The sequence below is a fragment of the Dromiciops gliroides genome, chromosome 2 (genome assembly GCF_019393635.1).
Source record: "Dromiciops gliroides isolate mDroGli1 chromosome 2, mDroGli1.pri, whole genome shotgun sequence".
Classification (NCBI taxonomy): Eukaryota; Metazoa; Chordata; class Mammalia; order Microbiotheria; family Microbiotheriidae; genus Dromiciops; species Dromiciops gliroides.
In genome coordinates, this window is record NC_057862.1 from 365496690 (window position 1) to 365518369 (window position 21680).

General features: G+C 37.0%; 1 protein-coding gene and 1 pseudogene across 3 annotated transcripts in view; both read left to right on the plus strand.

Moving 5' to 3' along the window:
- Positions 1-21680, plus strand: part of ZHX3 (zinc fingers and homeoboxes 3) — a 229786-nt gene that overhangs the window by 150614 nt on the left and 57492 nt on the right. The window contains exon 4 of one of the 3 annotated variants that reach the window (XM_043990118.1): positions 18576-18638. The exons of the other annotated variants lie outside the window; for them this stretch is intronic. The gene's annotated coding sequence lies outside the window, so the exon portion shown is untranslated. The remainder of the gene's footprint in view (positions 1-18575; positions 18639-21680) is intronic. 3 annotated transcript variants of the gene reach the window in all.
- LOC122738895 overlaps positions 1-21680 on the plus strand; it is a 76680-nt pseudogene that overhangs the window by 41585 nt on the left and 13415 nt on the right.

Here is a 21680-nt window from a genome sequence, read left to right on the forward strand (position 1 = left end):
ATCACCTCATGCCTAGAGCCTGTTGGTGGGTCTGTCTACCAGCCTCAAGTCTCTCCCCACTCCAGTTCATCCTCCATTCAGTCTCTAAATGATTTTCTTTTTTTTCTTTTTTTTTAGTGAAGCAATTGGAGTTAAGTGACTTGCCCAGGGTCACACAGCTAGTAGATGTTAAGTGTCTGAGGCTGGATTTGAAACCAGGTACTCCTGACTCCAGGGCCGGTGCTCTATCCACTGCGCCACCTAGCTGCCCCTAAATGATTTTCTTAAAGCACAGCTCTGCCCATGTCACATGCATCCCCTCTACTCAATAAAGTTCAGTGGCTCCCTTTTACCTTCAGTGTCAAATACAGAATCCTCTTTTTGGCATTCAAAGTCCTTCATAACTTAGCTCCTTTCTACCTTTTCATTCTTTTTTAAACTTTACTCTCTGCCAGTTTATTCTTTATCCAGGGACCATTGGCATCTGTGTCTTCTGCAACAAAACATTCCCACAGTGCCAGGAATTTTCCCTGAGGCTGGTCCCCCATGCCCAGAAAGCTTTCCCTTCTCATCTCTACCTATCCTGGCTTCCCTTTTAAAATTCCCATCTACAATTCCATCTTCTACAGGAAGCCTTTCCTAACCCTTTATCAGAGAAATTTATTATAAACATTTCCCCCAGTTTCCTGCTATCCTTCGAATCTTGGCTGCATTGATTTTATTTGTGCAAAACCTTTTTAATTTCATGTAATCAAAATTCACCATTTTACATCCTATAATGATCTCTATCTCTTGTTTCCAGTTATGGGCCTAGCGTACCCCAGAAGTTCCCTGGGGTAAATCAAAGAACCTTCTCCTTGAGAAACTAAACCCAAGGACAGACATACCTAGAGAGATAAGTGGCACCAGATCAGGACTGAGCTAGCTCCAGGACCACCACGTTTGATTCCAATATCCCCCACCCCTCAGGGAGAGATTAGGTGTGGCTGCTACCTTTATGCATTAGGACAGAGATGGCTTGAGAGATCCAGAGCTGCCCCTCACCCAACTTCCCTCAGCCACCCCTAGTGGGAGATGGTCCTCCCCCAATAAAGGAACTTTCCACAGTCATATGATCACCCCCATCAGTTCTCTATAAAATTATCTGCCTGTCTCCTGCTGGAGGAGATGGGTATCTCAGAGCCACGCCTCTGTGCCATACCTTCTCCCCATGAGAAGTCCAAGGATTTCTCTCTTGATTTCCTTTCCCTAGCCCCTAAATAAACTATTATTTTATTCTAATTGGATTTGTGTGCAAGAGGGTATAATTCTTTTTTTTTGTTTTTGTTTTGGTTGTTTTTTTTGTTTTGTTTTGTTTTTGGTGAGGCAGTTGGGGTTAAGTGACTTGTCCAGGGTCATACAGCTAGTAAGTGTCAAGTGTCTGAGGCCGGATTTGAACTCAGCTACTCCTGACTCCAGGGCAGGTGCTCTAACCACTGTACCACCTAGCTGCCCCAAGAGGATATCATTCTTTACAGAGGAATTCCTAAGAACCCCTATCCCAAACCCCCACCTATTTCCCCATAACATTTTCCTTATCAATAGTACTTACAGATAAAATATTTCTTTATTTGCTTATGATATCCATAGATGGTAGTCTATACCTAGTTTCTGCCAGACTGCTTTCCAGTTTTTGTGGGGATTGCCTTTTGTTCCCTTTTATATTTTCAGCTCTTAGCACAATGCCTGACATATAGTAGGTGCTTAATAAATGTGGTATTTTTTCAGGTTTATTGATTGATTAAAGGTCAAAATCATCAAGTTAGAAAAATGCTAAAGATGATTTTTTTTAAAAAGACACTTTGAACCATGTCAGTAGCTTTATCCTGATCTATTAAAATGAGCCTTCAATATCAGAAAGTTTTAGGAAGTAAAAAAGAGGCCATTGACCATCATTGTCATTTCCTAGAAAAGTTTTACTGATATAAAACAGCAGCCATAGCAAAAGAGGCCAAGAAAGCCCAGAAATCTTCTTGGCTAATGTGAAGAAATGTATGATTGCCTCCTCTCAAGGGTTAATTCAGATAGAGAAATTTCCCCTGAGAAGATAGAAGCAGACACTCAAATACTAACCAACCAGGAATCATCTGAGAATACACAGCCCCATTCCTGTTGCCTTCCAGCTTCCAGCTAGAATGCCGGACCAAAGAAAACCTCCCTTCTCCCAGCAGCCCCACACAGTCCCCAGCCAATTGGATGGCCGCTCTGACAGTCACATGACTGCCCTCACTAGGCTTCCAATCATTATAATTTTGCCAGGCCCATGTAGGCATCAGTGAGTGGTGATGATGTGAGGTGCCAGCGCCATGGCAACAGCTACAACCAGTGGGTGGAGCACCATGCAGTTTGTAGAGCCCCAGGCCAGTGCCCACTGAGGCATAAAAACCTCAAATAACAATTACTTCTTTACATTGCTAAATAGAGATGATAGCCAAGAGAGAAAGACTAATTTATAATGTATGTAAGAAGACAGAGGAAGATGACAAGTGGTATTGTCTTTTAAAACAGGGAAAAGCACTGGAAGCAAAAAGCAAGTCAACAGAAATCTTGGTTTGAGACTTCCCTCCATATTCCACCATGAGCTACATTATCCCAGTAGCATTCATGGATGAAATTGACATAAAAACAACTAATAGAACAGGTTTGTCAGTGTTTCTATAATCTATTTTCATCATTATGACAGAAGAACCATGACATTTGAACTCTGATACCTTAGTCCTCAATATATGTATTAAAATAATGTAAAAGAAAAGAACACTGAAAATCAACTGAAATTATAAATTATTATGACTAATCTTAGTTCCAGAGAACAGATGTTGAAGCAAACTGGGAGGTGGGGACTGCTGATACAGAATGCTATATCTGTTGCCAGAGATAGTTATTATTCATTATTGGTTAGTTTTGCTAATTGGTTTTTTCTGCATTGCTCAGGAAGGAGGCAGGGAGTATGTATTGAGAAAGGACTAAAATGTAAAAACAAAAGACATCAATAAAACTTTTTTCCAAAAAGAAAAAGATCTATGTTGTAGGTGAAATAATCTTGAAAACATTAAGGGATTACTCTATAAGATAGAAAGGGGAAGATACCAAAATTAAAATACTAGAATGAAAAAATATGTATATACATATCCCCAGTAAATTAGCTGACTAAAAAGATCACTACCTATCAATTTACACACCTAACTTCTTATCTTCCTAAAATCCTTATCAGAATGATTTACTATGTATCAAGAATGTCCTAAATTAAAATGTAAAATAGATCAAAGCTTCTTAAACTGTAGTCTGCAACCCCATATGGGATAGCATCACTGTATGTGGAGGTCACAAAAAATTTGGCAACAGTAAAAGGTTACGTATACCTATATACCTGGGGTTGTTTAAAAAGTTCTTGGGCAAAAGGGAGTCATAAGTGGAAAAAGTTTTAAAAGCCCTGAAACAGATCAGGTAAGCTTCTGCAAATTATTTTATTAATATATATTCTCAAGTTTCCCATTATAGTTAAGTATCCAATACTAGAAGCAGTTGACAAAAGAAACCTAGAGACAAAGTATTTTACCTTGAATATCAGAATATTATTCATTTTGTTAAACTATTAAATATGCCATAGTTCTTCAGAGAAAATATTTATAGTGGTACCTGAAACATTAAACATAACTTAAAGACTTTTATCCAATAAGGAGTCTCTCAGGCATATTTTAAGATCATAACAGAATTCCTTTATGAATACAACAATAGAGATATATCAGTGATTTTCTGATTATTAATGTTAAGCAAGGCAAAAATCAAGGAATGTATGCTTGCTAAAGGTATATACCATTGTCAAAGAAGATACACAATGCCTAAATTGAAAGTTATTCCACATATAGACAGAACTCTCCAGTTTTTATTTTTGGGTGATACTGTACTGATTACATTAAGTCCCAGAATATTATAGCAACTTCTCAATGAGATTTGTTTTATTCTTTATGTATAAAAATTTTCATGTTGGTTGATGATTAAGTTTATAATTTAAAAATTAAAAGAAAAGGAATAAGAATAAAGAATAAAGATTTTGCAGGAAAACTCTTTTTTAGGAATTTTATTGCAAAGGTAAGCAATTGATGAATATTTAACCTTAATATACTGCAAATCACCATAAAACAACACATACTAGTGGCTATCATTTATATAATGCTTTTAAGGTTTGCAAAGCATTTAAAAAATAAAACATGATCTCATTTGGTCCTAACAATAGCCCTTTGAAGTAAGTGCTAATATCCCCATTTTGCAGATGAGGAATATGAAGTTGAGAAAGGTTAAGTGATTTGCCTAGGTTCACATGGTTTGCAAATGTCTATGGAAGGACTGGAATTCAGATCTGACTTCTAGCCTCATCATTCAGGTTCTCCAAAGTTGCCAATTCCTATGGCCTTTTCTCAATCCACATTCTTCTTGCCCTCTCTGGAGTCTTTGACGCTATTACCTCTTCCCCTTGATATTTTCTTCTCTTTAAGGTTTGCATGACATTGCTCTCCTGGTTCTACTACTGCTCCTCAGGATCTCCATAAAGGCTAAATCTGCTAAACATAGCTATCTCCCAAGACTGTCCTGAGCCCTCTTCTTTTCTTCCTCTTTATTACTTTGTTTGGTGATCTTATCAGATTGCATGGATTCAATTATCATCTGGATGCAAATGATTCTCAGATTTATTTATCCAGCCCCTTTTTCCTGGCCTCTAATTTTGGGTCTCCAGCTGCCTATTGGACATCTTTGTTTCATGCAGCACACTTTTATTTCATGCAGCATGCAGAATGATTTATTTCATATAAAAATAGACAGTATAGAAGTTGTGAATATCATTTGTGTCTCTTCTGCTTTCTTTCCACTCAAGTTCTGTGGTCCTGAGTATGAGGCATGGGGACAAAGAGCTAGTTGTCTTTACAGTAGCATCATCATCAGAGAGCACAAGAGGCAGGAAGAATACCTGTAGGCTCATGGTTACTAGGTCAACTAAAGCCATCAAATTGGAGAACTGAACTTCCCAAGGTTCTTTTGTTGGGAAGCAGACTTCTGGGGTCCCCAGGATAGAGATCTTAACTATTCAACAGTGTAGATTCATTATCATGTTGGTTAGTTCTCCCTCCTCTCCTGGATCAAAGCTTCCTAAACTGTGGGTCATGACCTCATGTGGGGGGAGGGGTCATGAAAAATAAGTAAAAGATTATGTATACCTCTTTTATATACCTACATACCTGGGGTCATGCAAAAATTCCTCAGACAAAAAGGGGTCACGAGTGAAAAAAGTTTAAGAAGCCCTGTCCTGGATCATAGCCTAGGAATGGGCAAGGAGGCCAGTTCTAGAAAAGGACAGCCCTGTTTTGGTGTTCTCCCTTCTTAACCAATTGTCCATAGAGGCAGAAGACATAGCTGTCAATTAATCATCTGACTAGTTGAAGCCTATATAGATTTCCTAATAGATCTCTCTTGCTCAGAGACCATGTCCAGCAAGCGTTTGGGATTACTCAGCCTGGAGCCAACACTGTCCATACAGCTGTTTTTGTTTTCTTTTTTTTCACTTCAGAATATATGTAATGTAATCTATATGTATATATAAGTGTGCTTTGGGAGGTTGATTCCCAGATAGTTTATTAAATTTGCAATTATTTGTAATGGAATTTCCCTTTCTATTAATGCTTCTTTTGTTACTATATAGAAATGCCATTGCTTTTCAAGAATTTATTTTATAGGGCAGCTAGGTGGCGCAGTGGATAAAGCACCAGCCCTGGATTCAGGAGGACCTGAATTCAAATTCAAATATGACCTCAGACACTTGACACTTACTAGCTGTGTGACCCTGGGCAACTCACTTAACCCTCATCGCAAGGAAAAAAAAAATTTTCTTTTATAGCCTGCAACTTTGCTGAAGCCATTAATTTTCTCAGTTAGTATCTTTGCTAATTCCCTGGGTTTTTCCAAGTAAATCATCATATCATCAGCAAACAGGGATAGTTTTATCTTGTCTTACTGCTATTACTAGCATTTACAGAACTATATCAAATAGTGGGAAGAGTAAGCATCCTTGCCTCATTCCCATATTTATTTGAAAAGGTCCTAGTGTATCCCCACTGCATATGATGCTTGGTTGTGGTTTTTAGATGCTTTATATGATATTAAAAAACATCCCTCTATGCCTATACTCTGTAAGAATTTTAGCATAAAAGAATATTGTACTTTGTCCAAGGTTTTTTCTGCATCTTTTAAGATAATTGTGTGGCTTAGGTTTTGTTTTTAAATATAATTATGTTGTTTTCCTAATATTGAACCATTTTTGTGCAAATCTTTGGTATTTATACCACTTGATTATAATGAATGATTTCTTGGATATATTGATATAGTCTATTTGATAGAATTCTGAATCAATATTCATTAATGGTGCTTACCTATAGTTTTCTTTCCATGTTTTATATTTCCCTGGTTTAGGTATTAGGACTATATTTGTCTCATAAAAGGATTCCGGTGTGGTCTTCTTACTCAGTTTTTGAGAACAATTTATTAAGTATGGATACTGGGGGTTTTTTTAAGTTTGTTAGAATTCTCCTGCAAATCCTTCAGGTCCAGGAGGTTTTGGGTTTTTTTCCCTTTGGTAGTTCTTTTATAGCTAGATCTATTTTCTTTTCTTATTTTTTTATTTAAGATCGATCTCTCTCTCTCTCTCTCTCTCTCTCTCTCTCTTTTGTATTCTAATAGTTTGGGCATTTTATGTTTTGAAGGTATTCATCTATTTCTTTTATGTTTTCAGTTTTGTTAACATGTAACTATGCATAATATGTTCTGCTTATTCTTTTTATTTCTTCTGATTTTACTATGATTTCATCTTGCTCTTTTGTTATTTTATTGATTTCCTTTTTTTGCTTTCTTCTTTTTAGTCAGATTAGCTGAGGTTTGTCAATTTTCAGAGAACCAGCTTTTAGTTTGATTTATCATTCCAATGGATTTTCCCCCTATATTTCCCCTATAATTTAAAAAATCTTCTCTTCTATGCTTATATTACATTTGTTATTGATTTTTAAAATTTCTTAAAGTGCATATTGAGTTCATAAATTTTAAAAAATATATATTCAGTTCATTAATGTTTTCCTTTTCTGTTTTATTAATGTATGATCCCTGAGTTCTATTTTAGCTGCATCCTAGAAATTTTGGCATGTTTTTTATCATTATAATTTTCTTTTATATAATTACTCATTCTTTCTATGATTTGTTCTTTAATCTCATTATTCAAGACTTCACTGTTAAGTCTCCATTTGAATCTGTATCTTTTGTTTGTGGTCTCTAAACCAATTTCTGTTCTTATTGTATTATGACCTGCAAAGGATGTATTGACTATATCTGTCTTTTTACATTTGTTTACAATGTCTCTGTACCCTACTGCATGGCTAATTTTTGTAAAAGTTCCATGCGGTACAGAGAAATACTTATATTCTTTTTTTTATGTCCCATTGAGAAGATGCCATAAGGCTTTTAACTCTAGTTTCTCCAGAAAATAATTAATCTTTTATCCTTTTGTTTATCTTTCTCTTAGGCTTATCCAAAGCTGATAGAGGGCTGCAGAAGTCTTCTGTCATTATTGTGTTACTATCTATGCCTTCATGAAGCTTAGATAAGGGTTCCTTTGTGAATCTGGATAATTAAGGCATTTGGAGCATATACATTTATTATCGATATTTATTTATGGTTCCTTTCAGCATTATACAGTTTCTTTGTTTGGTCCTTCTTAATTTTTGAATGTTTGTTTTTACTTTGTCTGATTAGCATGATGGCATTGGATTCACTTGATACATAGTAAATTTTTCCCTATCCCCTTAATTTTACTTTGTGTATGTCTTTGTTTTGTTTTGTTTCAGTGTTTTTCAAGTTATGATTTTTCCCCTCTCCTATTGTAAATACAGTATTTTGTTCCTTTAATTGTTTTACTTCAGTCTTTTTTTAAGGTGACCCTGTACCCACTGGCTCTCTTCTTTTCCACCTTGATCCCCTCTTCTTATTTGTTAACCTTTTTCCTTTAGGATTTTTTTTTTTGTTCCTCTCTCCTGTTTTTATGTTATTACATATTTATCCCCCTCTTTTTCCCTCTGAGTCAGATAGATTCCCCTTTCTTCTCCTCCCCTCAGCTGTTTATTCTTCTCCTCCCCTCACCTGTTCATTCATTTTTTAATTTCATTTTTGCACCCCTTTCCAAAAAGAATTTCTCTCATTTTCTTTATTATTCATCTTCTCTTTCTGTTTACTTATTATCTGATTCATGTTCCTTATAATCATCTGGTTGGTCTCTCTTCTCTGTATTCTTTATACATCAAGGGTTCTAGGGTATCCATTCTAGACCCTGTCCTCTGAGCACTTTTTGCTACTGCCTTGTAAAGCGTACCCTATGGATTCCCCTTTTCCATTGTGCCTTAATCTCAGAACAATACCAGTTATTGCAAGTATCAGAGAGGACACCACCCCATGTTTAGACCCCTACCCACCACTGATTTGTTTCATTAGCCCCTTTTTCCCTACATTTGCTTGGAGATCTCTTCCCTGTGTCCATGTTCTCCCAATCCTCCAGGTGCCACTTGCCCCAAGAATTCCAACTCCTCCTCCCCTCCCAAAACAAGTAAACTTTTGAGGCACCAAAATCACTCAGGGCTCATTCAGTGTAAGGTCCCCATCTTCCTTCACCCATAAAAGCGTTCATCAGGAGAGCCCTTCCCACCTCCAAAGTAAGACTTCCTTCCTTTCCTGCCCTTTTCAGTCTTTCCCCTTCCTTTTCACCCACTCCCTTGGAGGCTTTTTGAGACCACAGAGGTCACCTTCCCATCTTTGCTAGCCCTTGATTTGATGCTGGCACAACACTCACACCTCTCTTTTATTCTGCTTCCTTCCTCCCCTTTCATGTACCTTCCCGTGTTGTAATGTAGTACCATAATACAAACATTCACAAGTAGGCAGGGTATTACCAAATTCCCTGTCTACTTCTTTACTTCTACCTCTACTGGATTTCCACCTTCACCTTGGTCTCCTTGTGAAACCTTGTGTACCTTTTGAAAGAAATATCTTGGGGCAGCTGGGTGGCGCAGTGGATAGAGCACCAGCCCTGGAGTCAGGAGGACCTGAGTTCAAATCCGACCTCAGACACTTAACACTTACTAGCTGTGTGACCTTGGGCAAGTCACTTAACCCCCATTGCCTCACCAAAAACAAAAAACATCTTACTGGTCTTTCTGTTGTCACTCTGTTACTGTTGCTTTCTGCATTTATTCATTCCTGCAATTCTGTTGTTTAGGATGTTCAAGAATTAAATAATCTCTTCAGGTCTGGTTTTCTTTCTCAAAAGTTTTTCAGACTCGGGGAAGCTAGGTGGTGCAGCGGATAAAGCACTGGCCTTGGACTCAGGAGGACCTGAGTTCAAATTTGGATTCAGACACTTGACACCTACTAGCTGTGTGGCCCTGCGCAAGCCACTTAACCTTCATTGGCCTGCAAAAAACCAAAACAGAATAAAAGTTTTTTAGACTCCTCTTTATCTTTGAATGTGTATCTTTTTCCTGTGTGGTTAAGTCCAGATTTACAGGATAGGTCATCCTGACCAACATTCTGAACTGCGTTGTTCTTTGGAACACATTTTTCCATACCCCTTTCCTTTTTCTGATGGGCATAGAATAGCATTGCATTATTCAAATGCTCTATCCTTTGTATCTGAAGTTCTTTTTCCTGGTGATTTGCAGAACTTGTTCCTGAATTAAATTGTTAAATTTAAACACTATGTGTCTAGGAGTTTGCAGCCTTGTTTTTTGTTGTTTGTTTGTTTTTTAACACCCCACCCCCACCCCCAGGTGATATGTGAATTCTTTCTATTGGAATTTCACTTTTTGTGTTCGGAAATTCTGGGCAGTTCTCTTCCATTATCTCCTACCTTGTATTAAGATTTTTTGTTTTGTGTTCTTCTGGGAGGCTATAATCTTTAGGTTGTGACTTTGCATCTTGTCTTGAGGTTTGCAGCCTTGGTTTTTTGTTTTTCCCCTAGAGGTGATCTATGAATTCCTATTGGAATTTCATTTTTTGTGTTCAAAAGTTCTGGGCAGTTCTCTTCTCTTTTGTCATTCCATATTTTTTTCAGATTCCAGTCTTCTGCCTCTTTAAGTGTTGGATCATTTTTCCTCATTTTGCAAACTGTATTTATAGGTGATTGAATTCCTTTACCAGATCTGAAGGTCATATTTCCTTTTGCTACAGTTTTTCCTGTTGATTTCTCTGTTTGTATTCAAGGTGTTTGAGATTTTTTCTTCTTGAAATCTTTGGTACTTTCAGTCCTCCCACCACCACACCCCTACACACTTATTTTTCTTATCACTCACTTTCTAAGTCTTGGCCCTCTGATTGTGGTTTCCTTGGGGGCTGCATCTCAAAACATCTCAGCCTCCTCCCATATTGAACAATTCATTGTTCACCTATAGGTTTATGCCCCAACTGACTTTTGGGTGGTCAGAAATGACCCCAGCTGGATGCTGTGTTCTTTCACTCAGGCTTGGTGGCGTGCTGCGCAGCTCTCCAAATACATGTCCTGTCCTGGTGACCTCTCCCACCGTTCCTCAGTTCTCTAGCCCAGCACCAGCTTGCTGGTACCAGCAGTTCAGGGCTTACTAGTACTAGAAATTCAGAGCCTGCTTTCCTTAGCACCATAACTTCAGAGATTTGTAGCACTGGTGCTTCCAGGTTGCAGCCCCTAGCAAGCTTTTGCTTCTGAAGAGTGATGGCCAAGCTGACTATAGAAGTTCAAGCAAATTTTTGCAGCCTGGAGCCAGGGTCTTTACAGCACTGGAAATAATGAGAGAGGGCAGGAGTGGGCTTTGTTGTAAGTCTGTGTTGTTCTTGGGTCTGCTAGTGCAGGCTTGTTGCAATGTGAGAGGTGGGGGAGGGACCCTGATTAAGCTTGGGTCAGTGAACATCAGTTCCTGAATTGGGTGGGGGGTGCCTTCTTTTGGATTCTGAGTGTCTTAGAGCATGGAAACAGTAGAAGTTGCTTTATATTTGGCGCGTGATTTCTGTTTTGGGGAGATTTGAAAGGTCGTAGGGATTGAAGAGAATGTCTAGTCTGTCATCTTGTTGTTCACATAATTTAGAAGTCAATATGGACATAAATATGCCTAAATATCTCTAGTTTTCTAGTACTGAGTGAATGGATGAGAAAAGTGACCAGTTTCATGGAAGGATTACAAAAGAATTCAAAATGTCCTTTGATGCATATACTCTTTATTATTTGAATTCTACTTGAAAAGAATACTGAGAATCCAAAAAGGAACATAGGAATGAAGGATCCTGCAAAACAGAATTATAAATAGTGGAGAAATTAAATTTAATTAAGGAGGTAAGATGGTATAGTAGAAAGAACAATGGCCCTGAAATGAGATAACTAACCTATGTTCAATCTCACTTCTGGTACTTTTCCCCCTTTGTGGCTTTGGGGAAGTCACTTCAAACTCATTGGGTCTCAGTATCCTCATCTCAAAATTAGGTGTTTTAGACCAGAGGGCTGCTGACATCTCTTTCAGTTATAGATCAATGATCCAATAATTATTCAAAAGAGTAGCCTAATAATCAATACAGAAAAAAACTAAATAGTTGAAAAATACCTTATGTTCAGTATGTGGTGTAACGATTGGAATGACGCCACCTGCTGGAGACTTACTGTAGAAGAGCTCTGCCCATGAGGTGAAGGTCTTTGAGGACAAGACCATGCATCTTTTCTTTGGCGTCAGGAAGTGACATTTGCTTGTGGGAGGAAGAAGGGGGAGCGAGGCGCTCTGACTTGCGCTCTTTCCTGTGGACTCTGGCGGAGAGGGGAGCTAGAAATGTGTTCTCCCTTTAATAGATAGATGAATGTAGGCCTTTCTCTCTCTCTTTACCAAATTCTTATTCTCCTTAATAAATGCTTAAAAGCCTAACTCTTGCTAAAGCTTATAATTTATTGGCAACCACTCATTAGATATTTTAGACAGACTAGCTAGAATTTTAGCTCTTAACAGTGGCATACCATTGAATGGCCAGGCTACATTTGGGATACACATTACAAGATGGACAATGAGTTGTTCCTGGGATTGATAAACAGGAAGAAAGTGAGCTAGATTGCATTTAGGAAATTATGTAGTACTTTAACAATACCAAGCTGCTCTCCTGCTCAAAGCCCATCTTTTTTTAAAAGTCATGTTCTTCCAATGATACTATATGACTACTAATCTTGGAACACACAGTCTACACACAGTCTCTAATAAATTGAAGTTTTGAATGATCCAAAAAACAATATAAGGATGGATATTAGGTGGAAGCAGCTTTTAGCATATAACTACATTTGTGATGTGGCATAAGGGATATTATTATGAAATGTATGATTAGAAAAGTAGATGGGTCAGTCATGTGCTAAGGAACCAGACAAAAGAATTGTGGGAAAACACAGATAAGATTTGCACACTGGAAAGACATGGATAAATTGTAACTTGTATCAACTGAGAGGAAGTACCTGCACTGATGATGGAATCACAACTTTATTGAGAGGGGAAAAATAGTTGATACAATTCCTTACTTTACCATCTTCTGTCTGATATATGGTGCACTTTATTCTGCATATCAATTGCTGCCTCAGTAAACCTTTTCTTGATTCTTCCTCTTAATAACAATTATCTCCCTCGACCTCATATAGCATTTATTTCCACAATCCTCTGATGTGCTTACATAATATAGTTACCTCTTTTTGTGGTTTATTCACCTTCTTCACTATGTGCTTGATCATGGTAAGACAGAAAGTACACTGGAGTTGAAGCCAAAGGACATTGGTTTAAATCCTGATTCTCTTGTTTTTAACTAGCACTGTGTCCTTGGGATCACTTCTCTTTCTAGGAATCAGTTTTCTCATTTATAAGGAATTTGAGGGGGCAGCTAGGTGGCACAGTGGATAAAGCACTGGCCCTGGATTCAGGAGGACCTGAGTTCAAATCTGGCCTTGACACTTGACATTTCCTAGCTGTGTGACCCTGGGCAAGTCACTTAACCCTCATTGCTCCTACCAGAAAAAAACAAAACTTCTATCTTCTCTCCCAGGTTCCCACTTTCTTAAAGAAACTTTCCCTAGTCTTCCTAAATCTAGAGGGTTCCCTCTAAGACAACTTTCAAATTATCCTGTATATATAAGGAGTCTGGAATATGTGATCCCTAAAATCCTTTCCACCTCTAAATCTAATAACCTATGAAGAACTGTGTCTTATCTAGAAAGAAAGAAACAAGCATTTATTTAGCATATACTATGTACTAAGCAGTGTGCTAAGTGCTTTACAAATATTATCTCATTTCATCTTCATCACAACCCTGGCAAGTAAGTGTTAATATTGTTCCCATTTTACAATTGAGGAAACTGAGGCAAACAAGTTAAATGACTTGCCCAGTATCTCACAGATATCATCTGATGCCAGATTTAAACTCAAGTCTTCCTGACTCCAGTTCCAGCACTTAATCCACTGTGCCACCTAGCTGTCCAACAAACATTTGTTATCTAAACATTATGTCTCTCCTAGTACTAAACAGTGCTGTGCATACAGTAGGTATTGAATATAATTTAAGTTTCTGGAGGGTAAGAAGGTATCATGGTTAGAGTTGAAAGAATATTTGCTATCATGTCAGAAGTTGTAAGTTCAAATCCCACCAAAAATGTTCACTGTGTAACCTTGGTCAAGTCACTTAATTTCCCTGGGTCTCAGTTTTCTCAGCTGTAATGTGAGAGATGAGGGGATTGCTTTAGATGGCCTTTAAGATCCCTTCTGGCTTTAGATCTTTGGATTTTAATGAATGTTATTTAATAAATATTCATTGAATTGATTGGATTATACAAATTAACAGTAGAATTTGCAAGTTTTGTAATATCAGTTACTTTCCTATTGTATCAGTGTAAATTCTTAATTCTGAAAGAAAGGCTTTCTTAAAAAAAAATACCTATTTATAAATTGGTTTTGTATCTAACAAGAACTATAATTATTTGTAATGGAAAAAATAGTGGAGGCCTTTCTAGTAAGAGCAAGGGCAACTCAAGGATATACATTTTCCTACCATTCCTTGATACAGTTCTAGAAATGTTAGCTATCGCAATAAGATAAAAATTAAGAGATTCTTTTTTTCTTTTTTCTTTTTTTGTGGGGCAGTGAGGGTTAAGTGACTTGCCCAGGGTCACACAGCTAGTAAGTGTTAAGTGTCTGAGGCTGGATTTGAATTCAGGTCCTCCTGAATGCAGGACTGGTGCTTTATCCACTGTGCCACTTATCCGCCCCCCAGAATTAAGAGATTAGCATAGGAAAAGAAGAAATAGAATTATTACTTTTGTCAGATAATATGTTAGTTTACCTGAAGAATCCTCGAGAATCACCTATAAGTTAATTGAAACAATATCTTTAGTAAAGTAGTAGGATTATAGAAACATAGAATTTGAGAGTTGATAAAGAACCTAAGTAGCCATTTAATCCATTTTATACTTGAAAGGCTATAGACTCACAACACTCATCAGCCCTTCTGTATATAGCCAACAAAAGCCAACAGGAAGAGAGAGAGAGAGAAATTCAATTCGAAATACTTATAGAGTGTATAAAATATCTGGGTATCCATCTACTGAGACACACACTGAAATTATAAGAATACAACTACAAAACACTGCAAAAATAAAGAAGGATTTAAATAATTGGCTTCCAAATGTAATTGCTTTCTCTAAAGTTGAAATCTACTGGCCTTTTCTTAATCCCCATCCTTTTTGGCTTGCTATAGCATTAGACAGTGTTGATCATTTCCTATCGATAGTCAACAAATATTTATTGATCAACTATATGTGCCAGATTCTATGCTAGGTACTGAGGATAAAAGTACAAAGAAAGAAACAAGCCCTATTCTCAATGAGCTTATTTTCTAATATATTCTAATGGGGGAGCCAACAAGTTTATGTAAAAATATATGGTAAGGGGCGGCTAGGTGGCGCAGTAGATAAAGCACCGGCCCTGGATTCAGGAGTACCTGAGTTCAAATCCGGCCTCAGACACTTGACACTTACCAGCTGTGTGACCCTGGGCAAGTCACTTAACCCTCATTGCCCTGCAAAAAAAAAAAAAAAAATTTAAATATATGGTAAGGTCTCAATTAGTATGAATCAGAAATCTCATGAAGTGTTCACATTATCTAAATTCATACCATTTGAAGTTATAATTATGTATAAAATATGGTAATCATTTCCATCCCAATTGAAATATGCAATGAAAATATTTAAAAATAAGTTTTTAATCTGTTAATGTATCATAGCTGCAAAGGATGAGAAAAACGTATTTCTTATTAAATTTTATTAAAAATTATATAAAATATAGAAATAAATTTTTAAAATTTAAAATTACTGAATATCATAGTTAAAGATAAGCCTACACAGATGATGTGACAAAAATGTTGTTACTGTCATTTAAGATATTTTAGAAGTACAGAGTGAAATATATATATATATATATATATATATATATGCTGATAGGACTGAAAACTTTATTCACTTCACATCACAGCAAATTTACATGCTCTCATTCTCATACAATGAACCAAGTATAGTTGGATGACTTAAGATATTATCGAAAGTCAGTAATGCTTTATAAAAGATTTTATTGTCCTTGTAATACTTTTTAACAGTTAGGCTAAAATAACTTGAAAATCAGTCTTTGAAAACAGCTTTATTCATCTTTGCTTTCTTATTTGACCACCAAAGAACTGAAAGTGGTTGATGGTTGTAGCCTCACAGAGCATGAAGATTTCAAGACCAATAAACAAGCACTGATTTACACTTAAAATCCCTTTCTTCATTACCACCCCCTAAATAAAGGTGTTAGGTCCATCCTTAAATCCAGATTTAGGGTTTTCTTTTTCTTTCTCAGAAATGTAAGTTCTAGAAAGAATCCTTTTCCAGATTAAGCCTGTTTCATCTATGTTAAAAATCTGTTGATCAGAGGCAGCTAGGTGGCGCAGTGGATCGAGCACCGGCCCTGGAGTCAGGAATACCTGAGTTCAAATCCGGCCTCAGACACTTAACACTTACTAGCTGTGTGACCCTGGGCAAGTCACTTAACCCCAATTGCCTCACTTTAAAAAAAATCTGTTGATTAGTGTATTCTCCTTCAGTTATTTTCTTCAAAACATCAGGATATTTAGCTGCTATATCCTCATCTACACTGGATACCTCTCCAGTAGTTTTAACATAATTCAGTTGAACTCAATTTTTAAAGCAGTGGAACCAAATGACACATGTGATAAACATTTTGTCACTTTCTCTTTCTACCACTCATAAATAAATGTGAAGTTTTTGTCTCAATGGCTGCTCTGCTCAGAGGAATGTGTTTTTGATTATTATCTTTAACCCATACAACTGAAAGATGCTTCATTTCAATCACTAACATCTTGTAGTTGTTTGTAAACCACAAAAAAGCTGCTGTGACTTTGCCTTTTTTCTTTTATTTCACTTTAATGTCATATACTATTCTGAACCATAGATTCAGGCATTTCAACATCTTGTCCTATTTTAGTTAGTATGACCATGATCATGCCATTCAATTATATCAAATTTTTGTTCCAATAGATTAACAAGCCTCTTATTTTCTGCGTTGGCATTGTTCCCATTTGAAGTATTCTTTCTTTTGTCCATTTTATTTGGGGCTTTTAAAAAAAACAGCTGTTGGTAATATTGTATGCAGCAGCACATCACATTCACTCATTACAATAGGCTAGAAAGACAGATGGCTAGCTTGCATGTGCCACATTAATTGAATTTTGGCTCATATTAAATGTGATCTGTTATCATTTTATAATTTGCATTGAATTGAATTTTGTATTATTCAGACTTATTAATTGTGACCTAGCTATACAGGATAAAAATAAAGTTAATAAGTACAAATGTATACAAAATATTTATGTAGTGGTTTGAGAGGGAAGGTATTAGTTGGGAGCAATCAGGAAAGGCTTCATACAGAAGATCGTACCTGAGGTACATCTTTTTTTGTTTGTTTTTTGCAGGGCAGTGAGGGTTAAGTGACTTGCTCAGGGTCACACAGCTAGTAAATGCCAAGTGTCTGAGGCTGAATTTGAATTCAGGTCCTCCTGAATCCAGGGTCGGTACTTTATCTACTTGGCCCCCAGCTGCCCCCCTGAGGTACATCTTAAGAGAGAGGGGAATTCACTGAATTGAAGGCAAGGAGGGAGTACATCACAGGCATAAGGGATATCCATTGCCAAGGCACAAAGATGGGAGTTGGAGTGCCTTGTGTGTGAGGAACAGAGAGATGGTCAGTTTAGCTGAATCTCTGTGTCCAATGAGACTGGAAGTGTCCAGTGAGGCTGAGATGTCATGGGCCTTTAAAGACTAAATGTAAAGTGTTTATATTTATCGTCGAATAAAGATGAAAACCCTGGAATTTTTTGCTTAGGGAAATTACATCTCTGCTTAAAGAAAATTACTTTGATGAACTCATAAGCTCTCATGGGTCCAATGATCATGTCTATGTAGTTGATTGTCAAATCTATTTATCCAGTTCTAATTAGTCATTCTACTAAGTTCCAATCCCTTATCTTCAACTACCTATTGGATATTTCAAATTGGATATCTCATGGGCATCTCACACTAAACATTTGCAAATCAGAAGTCATTATCTTTTCCCCAAAAACCCTCCCCTCTTCTGAACTTCCTATTACTATTGAGGGAGCCGCCAATCTCCCAGGCTTCTAGGTTTGCAGCCTTGGTGTCTTTGAAGCTCACATATCCAATCATTGCCAAATCTTGTTACCGGTATCTTCACAGCTCCGAAATGCTCCTTACCAATTAAGATCAGCAACTGTATAATTATTCAGTGAGCATTTACTAAGTGACTACTATGTACAGGTACACTGGAAGAGGAAATGGCAAACAACTTTAGTATGTTTACCAGGAAAATCCCATGGACAGTATGGTCCACAGGGTCACAGAGTCAGACAGAATTGAACAACTATGTAACATGGACTTTGCTAAAGTACTGGGGATGCAAATACAATGAGTGAATCAGTCCTTACTCTCAAGGATTTTACTTGAAAATATATAACAAATAAATACAAAGCACTAGCAATTGAGACTGTTAAGAATAACTTCGTGTGGAAGGTGGTGCTTGAGCTGCATCTTAAAGAGGAGGCTTCTCTAAGGCAGGGGTGAGAGAACAAATTCCAGGGAAGTGGAAAGGCATATAGATGGGAGATGGAGTGTCCTATGTGAGGAACAGAGAAAAGAGGACTTTGGCTAGATCAAAGAGTCTAGATGGGTGAGAAAGCAATATAATGCAACTATTCTGCAGTTTGCAGTCATAGAGAGGTGCCTGGTGTGCTGAGAGGTTAAGTTACTTGAGATTTTTTCACTATCAAGACAAGCCCACCTCTACCCTTCTCTTCAGTTGTGACTCAGTCATACTTAAATTTTTCACCCTTTGCTTGGATATTGATTATCTCCCCCCCCCTTTTGTTTTTAGAGTCTTGCAGTTATGGTATACATTATTTCCTGGTTCAACTTATTTCACACTGCATCGGCTCATGTAAGTTTTCCCAAGTTTCCCTGAAACCATCCTTTTTATCATTTCTTATGGTACAGTAATATTCCAGTACATTCATATAACATGATTTGCTTAGCCATTCCCAAATTGATATGTACCCCCTTTGTTTCTAGTTCTTTGCTAAAGCAAAAAAAAAAATGCTGTTATAAATAATTTTGTTTACATGGGTCATTTCCCTCTATGATCTTTTTGGACTATAAGCCTCATAGTGGTATGCTGGGTCAAAGGGTATGAACAGTTTAGTAACATTTTAGGTATAATTCTAAATTGCTTTTCAGGATAGAAAAGTGTTCAACTCACTGTGTGTTAGTGTTCTGAACCTCCCACAGCCCCTTGAACAATTGACATTTTCCCTTTGGTGTCATCTTTGACTATCTGATGCCATTATCTCATTTTAAAATTGATGAATCTAGCACAGAGAGGTTAGATGACTTACCCAGGGTAATGCGTATTACAAATGTCTGAGCCAAGTTTCAAATCCTATGCTTGGCACCAAATACATTTCTCTTTCCACTATATTACCCTGCCTCTTTAATGTATATAAGGACTTTAAAAACATTTCTTTGAATTGAAATAAATTGAACAAATTTTCAAGTTGTATTTATCTATTTTATTCTTCTAAGCCATCTCCTCAAACCTTAAATATTTATAGTCTCTTTAAGAAGCATTTATTGCACACGGACCATGTATCTATCATCGTTGTGATACCGATTGTAAATTGTGATGATTCCACTTTTTTGGTAGCACTTCTAACATATTTCACCCGGCCCAGCTTTTTATTCACCAAACTAAGGTTTCTTCTTTTCTGCCACATATGTTTGGTTATATTTTTGTGAGATTAAGGTCCCTATTGAACTTACTTGGACTTCTTTGGGGGTTATTTTACTCCAGTTATTCTACCAGCTAAAAATAATGTCACTTTTATTCTTGGTAATTTCGCAACTGGCTCTAAGCATGACTTTGAAGCAATTGTTCCCTTCAGTACTATCATACTGCCTGTCTTCAGTATGCCTTTACTGTGAGGTTCCATACTTGAATAAGTCTCATGTTATGAATTATTCCTAGTCTTTTACCCATGAAAACAATTTGACTAGTGCTACATTCCTGTACCTACTCTGGGTTACAGCCAACTCATTATTGGGGCTTAATAAGTTACCCTCCCTAGGTAACATTTTCACAGCATTTTTTAACCCAGTTATGGGACTTTTAGGGACTCAAACAAGTTGGTAGGAAGGAGCTATTTGGAGATAAGTGGTCTTTCATGACATCTAACTGGTTTCCTGCTACCTATGCATAAATACTGGAGGTCTGCGTGTTAAAAGTAATTCTAAATCTGTCTGCCACTGTTTAGCTTATTGAGGTAAGCTTTTCATATCTGTTTTAAAGGTAGGCGTTTTATATTGTTCTTCTCTTTGCTAAATGAAACCTTAGTTTTTCACATGTCTAGCAGTTTAAAAACAGATTGACTGTTGCTTTTGTAGGGCTGTTCTTCCCAGAATATTATTTTGTTCAAAATAGCTATTTTTGATGAGAGTTAGATTCTAGAATGAAAGTTCTCATTAAATTCTGGTGTACCTAAAAAAAAAAGAAAAAGAAAAAGAAGGGGCAGCTAGGTGGCACAGTGGATAAAGCACCAGCCCTGGATTCAGGAAGACCTGAGTTCAAATCTGGCCTCAGACACTTGACACTTACTGGCTGTGTGACCCTAGGCAAGTCACTTAACCCCAATTGCCTCACCAAAAAAAAAATTCTGGTGTACCTGTAAGTTTTTATTTTTATGAAATTATAAATTATGCCATCATGAAGGTTTCAAACCTGCCTTTAAAAAAAAATCATTCTGTAAACATATCCTCTGTCTATTTGAAACTGAGAAATTCAACAAACATTTATTAAATACCTATTATGTTCCAGATAATTGTGGTGCTGGGGGAACCAAAGGTGAAAAAAACAAACAAATAGGGACCCTGACCTCATAGAGGAATCTTAGTTTCTAACGATAAAGGTGACCACTTTTTTTGAGGAATAAAGGGATCCCTGGACTTTGGAAGTCATAAGTTGCTTCTTAACTTATTCTACTATAATGTCTTTGCACAAATAATTTCAGGTCAAAATCTCATACTGTTCATTCCCACCCATTTCCTTTACTGGCTGTGACACACAGGAATTACACCCATTGCTTGACCGACCTTGCTGACCTTTTGTTACTTGGCTATAAATTGACTTGGGTCTCTTGCAAAAACACAGTCAGAGGGGAAAAATCTTTGTTAAAACACAGCCAATTCCTGCTTCACTGAAGAACAGTTTGTTCCCTTGAAGAAATGAACCAGTTCAGTGAACAGAAAAGCATTGCCACCAATTGGCATATTCAATAGCTAAAAGAGAGATTATCCATAACAGTGCTATGGAAAAAGGCACTTAGTTAAACTGAGGCTTTGCCTGAGTTTGGGCCTGGGCAGGAGCAGGGTAGGCAGAACAATATGGAATTATAGAGAGTTTTAAGCTACATGTTGCACATATTGCTTGAGTTTTAAGAGTTTGCATTTGACACCTTACAAATTCATGGCAATTATCTAGAAAGTAGGACTCGTTCTGAACCCTGGAAGTGACCATTTTCTAAATGGGCAAGTTTTATAAAACTATGCATTGAGGAGTTACTGTAATCCAGAACACTGAACAAAATGAAAGTCAAAAGCTACCCACTGTGATGTTAAGGACATAGAGAACTTTTATAGACAGACAGGTTAAAAGGATATTTTGGCAGAAAAATTTGTAAGTTGTGGGGAGCAGGCTAAGAAGATGGAATTATGATAAAATATACACATACACACACACACACACACATACACACACACACACACACACACACACAAACATCGTTCGGTTGGCATGAAATAATTTGTGGAGGGTCTTTTTCTAATATATATATTCTGTCTTATCAAAAAGAAGTCATGTTTTTGATACAATGCCTTAAATGGGATTTCACATTATTGAATATTGAGGTATAGGAGAGAGCAAAGGATTTTG